Source organism: Cupressus sempervirens, chromosome 4, assembly GCF_028749045.1.
Source record: "Cupressus sempervirens isolate cs-2001-9-10 chromosome 4, ASM2874904v1, whole genome shotgun sequence".
NCBI lineage: Eukaryota > Viridiplantae > Streptophyta > Pinopsida > Cupressales > Cupressaceae > Cupressus > Cupressus sempervirens.
The window spans coordinates 18328697-18340815 of record NC_143121.1 but is presented as its reverse complement, the minus strand read 5'-3'; positions in this window follow the sequence as shown (position 1 = coordinate 18340815).

Below are 12119 nucleotides of genomic sequence, written 5' to 3'. Positions count from 1 at the left end.
TGGAATTTTTGACAAAAATCCAAAATCTTTGTCTTATGGACAAGTTGTATCTATTTTTTTATATACTTTCTTTGCATAGTCTTATGTGTGGACATTTTCTATTTTATAGGAAAAGAGAATGGCAAAACCCTGGGGAATAGGAGAAACACATAGACAATTGATAAAGAATGAAAGGAGAGGATTCTATCCTGAATCCAAAATTGTGTCAAAGTGGGCAGAAATCAGAGATACAAGCATTGGCAGCCTTGATTTGAAATATTTTAACTAGAGAATGCTTGGATACAATGAATATCACTCAACACACCTAGTAACAAGAATTGTGAGAAGTGGAATTATTGTTGCGGCTCGTTTCCCTCCTTCTTTTCAGCATCCAGAGTTAATTGTGGAATGTACCAAACACTATAGTCCTAGGGACAGAACCATCAGGGATTCTAAATGAAAATATTCTAGTAGATTTTTCTCCAGCATCCATTTCTAAAATGTTTGGAATTCCTTCTCACCCAAGGATGGTCACAAAAACATAGGACCAAGCACCAAGAATATACACCGCTGGAGTCTATTTCTATGAAGAAATAATCAACAAAAGATGGTTGAAAAAGAATAGATCACATCATTCCAAGATTCCTATGGATATAGTATGGTTTGACTTGTAGAGGGAATATAGTGACATGGTCATGATGTTATGTCACATATTTGGCATGCCACATTCTTATAGATTTGAATCTTGGATGTGGTATTTTGTTGAGCAGGTGATGGAGGAAGGCAATAGAATAGATTTGGTTGGCCTCATAAGTGATAATCTAAATGAATAGTTGATGAATCTAGAGCATACAAGGAAATTTTACATGAGCTTGTATCTCACCTGCATGCTAGCACAAAGGATAAATTATGATGGACTATGATGCAAAGGACCAATTGGAAGTGGAACCCAACACCTCAAACTCCATGAATGTTACTTGTAGTTGCATTTATATTCAAAGGATGATTACATGAGGGTTAACGATATATTTTCCATGCACATAGTAAGAACACTACAAAAGAGGCTACATATATGAATGTTAGTTGCTTCAATGAAGTTGGTCAAAGAATATGGCACCTGGTTCATTTAGTTTCCCACCTTCTCATCCATCCAAGTTCAAGGATTCTCCATGAATCCATACAAACTTCCTAGGTACCCAACAGACAAAATGGTCTTGTTATAGCTTACTCAACAACTTATAGCCTACGAAAAGATTCAGAAAGGGAAGAAGAAGTTGGGGTTATAGTTCCCAATTTCCATAGGAGAAGGGAAAATTGAGGTATGCCCATGTCTAAAGGCTACAGAGAGATCATCAGATGAGCTCCACTTCTTTTGTCTTTTGCTTTATCCAAAGAGGAATGATTTTGATCCTTACAAAAAGATCTCATCAAAAGGAGGATCAAAGTACCAACACAAGGTTCACTTTAAAGAATTTTAGGCAAATGTGGAAGATGAGAATGAGATTAGAAAAAAGATGCATTCAAGAATGCCATTGAAAATTATCAGAACATGCAACATATTCAAGGTTCCTGATCAAATGGAGGAGGACCCAAATGTGATGTAGAAGGGATTCAATCCAGAAATGATAGCTCAACCATATGATTGGAAGAGGAAAGAAATTACAAATCTAAAAGTTCTTTCAAAGCTAGTCTTGGATTTTAAAAAAGTGGTTGATTAAGTGTGAGCTTGAAAAATTAGTTGCACTAGCTAATGGATTCACATATAGGTTTCTTGGTCATAGACCACTTAGGGATGAAAGATTAGGATAAATATCTGAGGGGACTATTGAGGAGAGAGGAACTCGATCTGAGGATATAGGAACCAAGAAAGGGAAAGAGGTACCTTGAGAAAGGCATCCTAAGATTGAGGAAGTTGTCTAGGAACCTCAAAATAAGAAGCAAAAACATGCAAAATGCTCCCTCTTCTTCGAGTCAAACTTCAAGTCTCCCAGAGATAGAAATATTTGTAAGGTAGGATGAAGGGACAAGTATAAGGAGATTTGAGCGAGAATAAAATTTGGATAGGCCAATTCATTTAAGACTAAGTATAGATGCCTATGAAAAGTCCATGCAAGAAAGAGGGAGAGATCAAGATATCGCTATAGAGGAAAATCTTCCTACAATCTTAGAGCGAGAAATGATTAACGATGGAGATAATCTAATAGAGGAAGAAACTTTAGTAGTAGCAATAAATCTTATAAATGTTGAAGCCATAGATCCTAAGGTTACAATGAATAGTCCAAGAGGTGAAGAGGAGATCAACATTTGAGCACTCCAAAGGAAAGAACAATTGGTAATTCTGGGAGACCAAAGTATAACCATTCCAAAATGGTTGAAGCAATGAATTCGATTGTGTCAAAAAAGGGAGGTTGATCTAGTAATTGAATTATAAGAAATTTTGGATAGATCAAATTGATCTAAAGAACAAGGGAAAGCAATAAGATATACTAAATTCATTAAAGGAGAATCAAGAACTAGAATCTTGCAGATTGCGAGTCCTGTAGTTGACAAAGGTAAAAATTAGATTGCCCTAGATGAATATTATGTTATAGAAGTAAATCTTGGTTGGGCCTCTTAAGAGAAAACATTAGAAGAATTTGGTGACTCTACATAGGCTTTAAATGATAGGCTGAAGAAAGTGGAAGAAGGGTATGAAAAATAGAAAAGAGAAATTAGGGCCTTATGTCAGTACATCAATAACTTGCCTTATCCAGTAAGAGAGGAAGGTCCATCATTTGTCCCCCCAACAAGTGTTCCAATTGAAGTGGTCCATGATTTTGATAGAATCGAATAGACTGCTCAAGGTACAAAGGTTTGGATCGAAGGAATTCAAGAGGTAGCCTTCAACCATGTAGAAGAATTAGTGCAAGTGTACAATAAGGCATTGGCTACACTCTCTAGGATCCAATGCAACATATTTACCAAGAAGAGGTGATTTCTATCATTCAGAATCTAATGGAAACCCCAAAGTAATAATTGATTTATGGTTGTGTTATTAGCGAGGGGGATGTCTATGATTTTATCCAATGGTACAATATAGTGATCATAGTGAAGGAAATGTTTGAAGGCTTCACCAAGGAATCCACTCAATGGAAGAAGATTGTTGACAACATCAAAAAAGGAATATCCAATGTAGTTGCATCCTTATTATCGCAAAGATTGGTGGAAGAAGAAATGTCAATTGATAATCTGAAACTCATGTTAGAGGAATTCTTTCAACTAAATGTCTATGAAAGAGATGACTTTGAGAATTTCTCGATCTTCTTGAATACAATGCACACTACTAAGGACTTACTATCATATTAGGATGAAAGCTTGGGAAAAGCAAAAAGAGCAATCATAGTTCTAGAATTCAAGCAAGAATTTGTACCAAGCGTCAATACAAAGGAGTTGGAAATAGTGTTAGATCAATTTCACTCCTTTAGGTGGAGGAATCAAGGATATATGCATTTAATGCATAGTAGGTGTTCTTAGGGATTATTTATTACACCCCACTCCTTAAATGAGCATGCATAGTGGGCATTCCTTACCCACTACAGTAGTGGATTCCTTGTTGCATTAATATAGATTCCTTTCCTTTGCCCTATCCCTAATTAGGGATGATGTGGCAAGATCTTAGCCATCAATTATTATGATCATTTGGGCCACTCATTGTAATTGAGGACCTCTATAAAGGCCTCATTTCTCATTTTTAAAGGGAGATTTTTATGAGATCGTTGCTATGAGCTACTGAGATAATAAATTTTTCATTAGATTGTGGTGAATACTTGATGTGTCTTAGTGGTTTCTTGTTCTCTTAAATTTCCTTAGTTAGATTAAGTTTAACATAGTCAATGTGTGGTGATTACGATGAATAATATGATGGTGTATTGATGAATTCCTTTGGTTCATACTTTTGACATTTTAGTGATTCTAACTTGTGTAAATTTAGCCTAAACCCCTTTCATGCATATGATCAACTTCTATCATTCATATACATTATTCTTTATGATGTTGTATGCTGTGATATGAAAATCTTTGGCATAACCCTTGAAGATTGCACTAGTCCATGCATAGTTGTAGTCTAACTTGGTGAAGTGGAATTTGGTAAATTGAAGAATTTGTGTACTAGAGTACTATTTTTTGTTATCACCACCCTTAGGATTAGAATAGAATTCTAGAACCCTATCTTATTGAATTTCTACATATTTTGCAAAAACTCCAAAAAAGGATTTCATTGCAAAACCTTAAGATAGCTCCCACATCCAGTATGGCTTGAAATGAATCTAAATAAACATGTAAGGCCCCTTGTGATCATCAGAAAATCAAATCAACCACTGATCTTATCCATAGTCAAGACCTAGCATTAAAGAAACTTTGAAGTCATTGTATGATCTTCTAGCAATCTTAGCATACACAAGACTTTATTCAAGAGAGGATAAGATATTTCAGTATTTTGTTCTACCATTTGATGGGTCATAAAACAAACATCAACATCTACCATATCATAAATAATAGTGGCACTTACTTCATTATTACAAAAAAAGATAAAAACCTAGGATGATCAAGAATATTTTCAAAATATGATGACCATTCAACCCAGTACTTTATTTTTCCTTCACTATCCAAAATTGTAGGTACAACATTTTGTGTCCCTGCATCAATTGTTTTCATCTTGTTTTGGATTAGCTACATCTTTCCTCCAAAGAAATCATTTAGATCTCTCACTTTATGAATATCTTTCCTTGTACTCACAATGGTTATCTTTGGCAGGTCCTTTTGTGAAGAAGTATGGTAACTATATTGTCACAGAATTGAACGTAATGGCCCCATGTGTTGAATAGTGAATATAACAGAGCAACTACCTTTGAAAATTTGTATTCCATTCCTTCTAATGCAATTTAACTACCATTCACATTCTCTAAAACTTTCTTTAGTGCATTTATCTTATGAATTAACAAATTCATCATAGCTTCGATCTCTATATCATAGCTAGATTCTAGCTTTTCTTCATCAATTTCCATAAAATAGCATGATGTTTCCCTTGTTTCAAAAGTTTGGCCCTTTTTTTCCACACCTTTGTCATGAAATTCTATGATAGTTCTGACAACTTTCTTTAATGATGCCACCTCCATCTCTAACATAATAATTTTTTGTTGTAAGAAAAAAGTTTTCTTCATCTCCTCTTTATAACTCCTTCTTGTTCCAATGATTTTTTCATATGTTTTCTCAAGTTGGGTGTGAAGATTTTCTATCTTGTTCTTACTCATTAATCCTACCAAAGTATGCATCCCAAATATTTGGTCACTAGAAATAGACTACACATTACAAAATATAACAATTACCCTAGGGGATTCTTTGATTTCCATGAGAGTGTGTTTATCATCCTCTAGAGATAATCTCAAAATTGCCATTGTTTGGGCATCTACATTGAACCCTAATCCAATCATCTCCCCATACTAATTCTCATCCTCAAATCAGATTGGTTTTTCTTCTCTTCTTATTTGATCTAGTAAAAAGAAGAGCTCAAATCCCATCTTGGGAAGATAATCATTCCACTCTTTGTTACAAGATCTCTAGCCTCCTCAACAGTAAGGGTTTCAAAGGTAGGATCATACTCCTACAGCTTTGAAACAAACTATAAATTTTTCAATGCTCATGTTGGTTTAAAAGATTTACCATGCTGTAAACACATGCCTAAGGTAGACTTTCTATTAGTTAATATTTTTATATTTTAAAATCTAATTAGGATAAACAATTGTCAAAGGAGAAAATCCAAATTTACGAAAAAGTAAATCTAGGTTTCTTATGCATATCAATAAAATTAATACATAAATAGGCTCTTGATCTATTGGTGAAGTTGAAAAGTTAATAAAGAACCCACTAGAGATCAAGATTTGCTGAGTCCAAGACTCCAAATTCATTTTCAATTTAACACCTAAAATAAACACACAAGAAATCAACAAGCTAGCCCTTATTCAGAAAGAAAATATTGAAAGAGGAAGCGGTAAGGCTAATTTACAAAATAAATAAAGGTATAAAAAGGCAAGGAAATTTTTAGTCATATGAATTTTGCATTTGTACCGCAAACCAAAAAATAAATCATATGACAAATATCATGCACTTTTAACTGGTTGGGCAAGGAGAAAGGAAAGAATTGGCATACAAACAAAATGAATAATTTTTGTGCCAGAATGTGGGAGAATATTTAATTATTCTCAAAGACAATGAGAAAAAAAATTAAGTATGATGAAGTCACATCCTACATATACATATTAGTGTCCTCTTTAACCTTTTCAAATGGGCTGAACATAAAAACCATGGATGTCTCGTGTGTTCTTTGAATAATGAGAATCTATGTTTAAATCCAACTTCATTAATCACACCCCACCATATTCCGTGGAAATCATATTTTAATAAAATGAACTTTGTCTTTATCCAACAATGTAAAGTGCTATGTTTGACATAGTTTGTTTAGTTTATGCTAAGAATACAAGATTATTCCAGGGTTCAAACTGTTGGGAATTTGCACAAACTACAGGTTGTCCTCGAGCCCCATGCCTAACTACCCTATTAGGTTGTTTCCGATAGGCACCCATGGATGGTATGAATTTATTTTTGGTAGGTGAATTTGAATTTTTTGAATGTTGAGAGGGAAAATGGCATATAGCCATAAGGAATGTTTCATTCAAGTTGTTGGATCAATTGCAATAGATCGTCAGAGTAGAAGATGGAAGAAAAGTTTAAGTGTTTAGCAAAACAAAAGAAAGAAGCATGAAGTGTGTAGATCATTTTTTTAGGTAGACAAAAGGAAGTTCTATAAGTTCATATTTTTTGGATTTTTCATGTTGAAGTAGTGATTACTCTAGGCATTGTAGAATGCAACCATTAGAGCTGCAAGTTTGAAGTATTAACTTTTAGGCTTTCCAAGTTTACAAGATTCTAGAGTTTTCTGGTTAAAGCAGAATGCTCCCAATTTTTTTTTTTTTGTAATAGTTTATAATATTTCAATAGAAAGAAAGAAAGCAAGAAAGCATAAATATTATTGTTTTTCTTCTCCTATCCATCATTACATATTTTGCAGTTGAAAATTTCTTTGTTGAATGCTTGGCTTCCTAGTTTTAAAGGTGAAGAAATTTGTATTGTAAGTTTAGCTTACAAGGTCACTTGGAACTTCCTTTGATTGTCGAGCTTACTTAGCTTCCACTTGTTGTTGAGAATTATAGTTGGTTTTGAGCTCACTCAGCTTTGCTTGTGCTAAGCTTTCCTTTGAGAGCTGAGCTCACTTGGCTTCCTCATGTGCTGAGTTACTCAACACCCTCCTATTACTTGGCTTCTATTGGTTTCAAGCTAAATTTCACTCAGCACCTTCATGAGCCATGCAAATTTTTAGGATTGAGTTTTTAGTTTTATTTTATTTCTCTCACATGTTATCAAAGCTTTGAGGCCCCACATCCATAGTGAGTCAAGGCAATTTTTTCTGGGATATTTAACATGGCAAGGATTGCAAGAAAGATATGGCAGAAGCCAACACCCTTCAATGGACAAAATTATGATACATGGGCAAAGAAGATGAAGACCATAATGGTTGCAAATTACTTATGAAAGTTTGTGATTAATGGGTTCAATGATATGACTGACCCAACTCAGTATGCTACATATTATCTATTTTTCCCCCTGCCAGGTTTGAATTCAAATGTTTAGCCCACCCAACGGCTAGTTCCCAGATTTAATATTATTTAATTTCCATGGGAATGTTAAAAAATAAATGATCAGACTTATGACATTTAATATTTCCTAAAGTTTATTGTCGCTAACACACAACTTTCCCTGCCCTTAGATCTCCTAGGATCTACAGTTGTCACTGCATGGTTTCACGAAGTTGCAAGGTGGTTATCTATAGTGACACAGTGAGCATTCACCATGTGGATGGTGGGTCTTTTTCCCTTGGCAAGCTGCAAGACATGAGTTTTGATCACTGTCAGATCTTCCCAGATGTATGGTCACTGCTTTCCCACAATAAAGAGTTGTGAGGCTTCTAAATCATGCAGGCAAGCACCTTGGTGACACCTATCCTAATGTGATGTCATGGGACTGCCCTTCTCGTAGAATGCGTGAAGAATTCTCACCATCTGATGCAAATGGATCTATAGTTAAGGCTTCCCTGCATTATAGAGATATGAAGATTTTAAATATTGTGGGCAAGCCTCCTTCTAACACGTGGAAAGCATGATGTCATGAGCCTGCCCTATTTAGAGAAGAATGCATGAAGAATCTCGATCATCTGATCAATACCAATCAACGGTTGACGCTTCCCCGCTTGATGGAATTGCATAATATTTAAAGATTGCGAGCAAGCGCCTTGCCGCTACATGTCTCTATAGGACCAATTTCTATGTGGGTCATCAGATGATGCTAGGTGGTGTTAGGTGTTGTACGGTCAGGATGAGGTGTTGTACATAGAATGATGCCATGTCATGCTGAGTCAGATGCCAAATGGTTCATGGGCCCAAAAGTGTTTGGGTAGGCACAGTAATATGGAGTATCTTTTGTGATCATTGATCTTGTAGAGATCAACGATCGATGCTTGCTTGCAATAAAGAGCTGTAAGGTATTTAAATAATGTGAGCAACTGCCCAAGGGACACATGTCCCATCGATCTTGGCTAAGGCATTAATAGTCGAGGTCGGCAGTTAATGTGACCGCTACGGTCAAGTTGGAAGGGTGGCATAGTTCATTAATTAAAAGACATGGTCAACTTGGGAAGATTGCATGAGGTGGCAAAACAAAATAAGATCGTTGGTCCATGTGGCCTTTCTCGGTTATAGATTTTAGTTGACTTGGTGACTTGCTGATTCACGAGCCAAAAGGGAGGGAAAACTAGGGTTTTTTGCACGATCTGATCCTTGTGATCAGTGCCAACCACTCTGAGATGATTGCTAAGCTCAGAAAAATGAAAAGGAACACTCCACCCCCTTGATATGATCCATCTACTTGGTCAGAATGGTTAATGGCACCATTTCTATCTTCTCAACGTCCCTATTTCAACAAATAATTAGATTTCATGGTACTTGTACACATATCCAGATCAAAATTTCCCCAAAGACTTAATGTCAGTGGTTATGGAGTAATTTTAGAGGAAACATATCAGTTATACCTGAACTATAAAGGCAAATTTTGTAAATTTTCTCAAGTCTAGTCGACCCTTCTCTAATTTCTCTAATATTGCTTTGCATTTTTTAGTGTAAATTCCTTTTTCCTTTGAACTATATGACATCCCACTTCTCTCCTTCATCCATTCATGTGAAAGTGCAAGAATCTTTGCCTCTCATTAGTGTTTTGTAGAGATCTACCATTTGCATGACTATATCTCCTTGACCTATGAATGATATATAAGTGAATCTCTCTTTGTTTGCATCATTCATTTTGGTTTTTTGATTTGTATGTGGTTGTTAGTTTGAAACAAGTTTGCATGTATGGGCAAAGATTGGTTTGAACACTCTATTTTGGTGCATCACCTCCTTAGGCTAGATTAGGTAGATTTTCTTTCATTCTCTCTTTTTCCCTTTTCCTCTTCAAGAGTACCTAGGTGCACCCTCATAGTAAAGGAAGCTAGCCTTCTTCAGAGACTCAACCTCAGAGTTCAAGTCCCATAGCTTGGTGGTTGTTTCCATGTTACACAAGGTTGTCCTTAGGTAAGACTTTGGACAAGGGTGCAAACCTCTATGACAATAGTTTTTGGCATGCTCAATGGGACAAATTATCAAAATATTTCAAGTCTATTGGTGTCAAGAAGAAAGATCTCAAGGTTAATACTGAGGAGATAGTTCTGGCTTTAGTAGTTAGGCCTTCAAAGAACTTGGCAAATCTGAGCTTCAAATACATCTAGTTCTAGACCAAGGTTGTAGTATTCATGCCCAAAGCTGAAACAAGAGCATCTTCTAGAGGAAATTTGTAGTACCAAGAGCTTTCATTATCAAATCCTAGAAGAAGGAGGACTAGAGCATCTTTATCACTAGTTAGGAGTGCAATAGTAACATGTACACCTGCAAGATCTATCTGTACTTCTCCTATTGTTAGATCTCAGCCTAGATTGCCATCAACACATCTCAATAGACCACTTTTTTGTATGGCACAGCCTAGGGTTCATGCTTTTGCCACCTTTAATGGTGGGAGTCCTCTCTTGTTGGTCCAAAGGCATGACATACCAATAGGTGGACTCAAAAGTATACTAGAGTTTACTGGTGAAACCTCTATTTCTCCCTTAGAACACATTTAGGAGGTTGCAAATGTTTGCAATATCCATGGTATTATAGAAGATGATGTTGTAGTTAGGCTTCTAGCCTCATCCCTAAAAGGAAAAGCACTACAATGGTATAGAGGTTTGGATCATGGTTGTATAATAGATTGGGATAGATTAGGAGCAAGACTATGTAAGCATTTTGAGGACAAAAGTGATCATCTATCACTTTTAGAATAGTTGACTACCATAAAAGGGCCCCCCATGAATGTATGACTGATTTCAACTATAGATTTCAAAAAACATGGGATAGAATACCTATTTCAGTGAAGCCTACCCCAACTAATGCCTTCTTGCATTACCTTAGAGCTTTTAACAGTGACATTGCCACTACAATCCAAACCATGGGAGGGGATACTTTACCTAATGCCTATGATACAACAATAAGGGAATAAAACATATTGATACAAGGAGGACAGTTAGCTCTAAGGCCTCCTATGCCCTTTTTCCATGATGTCCCAAACCACCAACCAACAATGGCTCCTCTTCCCATAGTTTCTACATCACAATCCCTTACTCTAGTCCATCAAGCTTCCATGTCTTCAAATGGGATAGATTAAATCAAAGAGATGATGCAATCTATGATGCAAAATTTAGATAAGAGATTGCAAGGCCAAGAGAAGAAGTTGGAGGATAACTTCTCTGTGATGCAGAAAATGAGCAACAAGGTGGTGACTTGAGAAAGAAAATCTTAGGGTAGTAAAAATCATCAGTTGCAAGGTCAAGCTCCAAACAATGCTAGGCCTCTAAATCATAATTATGGGAACAATTCTTTTGATCAAAATAGGAAGAATAGCCATGCTTCAACCTCAAATGCAAGTCAAAGTAGGGCCATAGTCCCTCAAAATAACATGGACCAAGATTCAAATTTTTACCCCTCTTGCAACTACTCCTATGCTTGTTGCATGTGTCAAAAGGCTGAATCTTATTTGGCTTTAACCATCCAAGAGCCTATAGTAGGACAATCATACAAGGAATGTCAATTTAAAGATGCCTCATATGTGCAAGGGCAAGGTGATCATTCCTTTATGAACCATCAGTTGGAGGAACATTGTAATGTAAACCAGGATTCCATTGCTCACAATACTAGGAGCAAAAGAAGAGCTATTGAAGATGCTACTTCTTCTCCTCCCAATCAGGCCTGAACTTCAAATGTAACACCTCATGAGAAAGTAGTAAATGATCAATCAAATTTTTCTCAGTAGCAAAGGAAAAATAATGTCAGAAAGGATGTGAGTGATCCTCCAGTTGTTCCATCTCAACCTCCTGCGAGGATAGCCCCAAAGGCTTCTACCAAAGTGCCCTTTACTCCATTCATTGTGGTAGAACAAATAAAGAAGACAAATGTGAATATCTCTATGTGGAATGTTGTTGCTACTATACCCATGCAAAAGAGGTTGTTGCAACAAGAATTAGAAAGTATTGAACCAAAGGACCAACCACATAGCATGGAAAGTGCCACAAGCCTAGTACAACCATCAGATAGGGTAGAAAAAAGTAAAAAGGTTAGACCTCCTCCATTTTATGTTTCTCTAATTATAGGGGATAAACTAGGCAACAATTGCATGATTGATTCAGGAGCTAGTAGTTCAATGATGCCTAGGTGTGTTGCTGATGCTTTGGAGATGAAATATGAGCCCATTGTTAGGGATGTATTATAATTGGGTGGTAGTACTATCAAGACTATAGGGATCCTTAAGAATGTAGAAATGGCCCTACATGCATGCCCTAGTTGTATTTTAACTCAAGACATGTTAGTTGCTAAGGTCAAACCACATTTTTCCATCTATCTGTCAAGAGATTTCACTGCCCAAATAGGTGG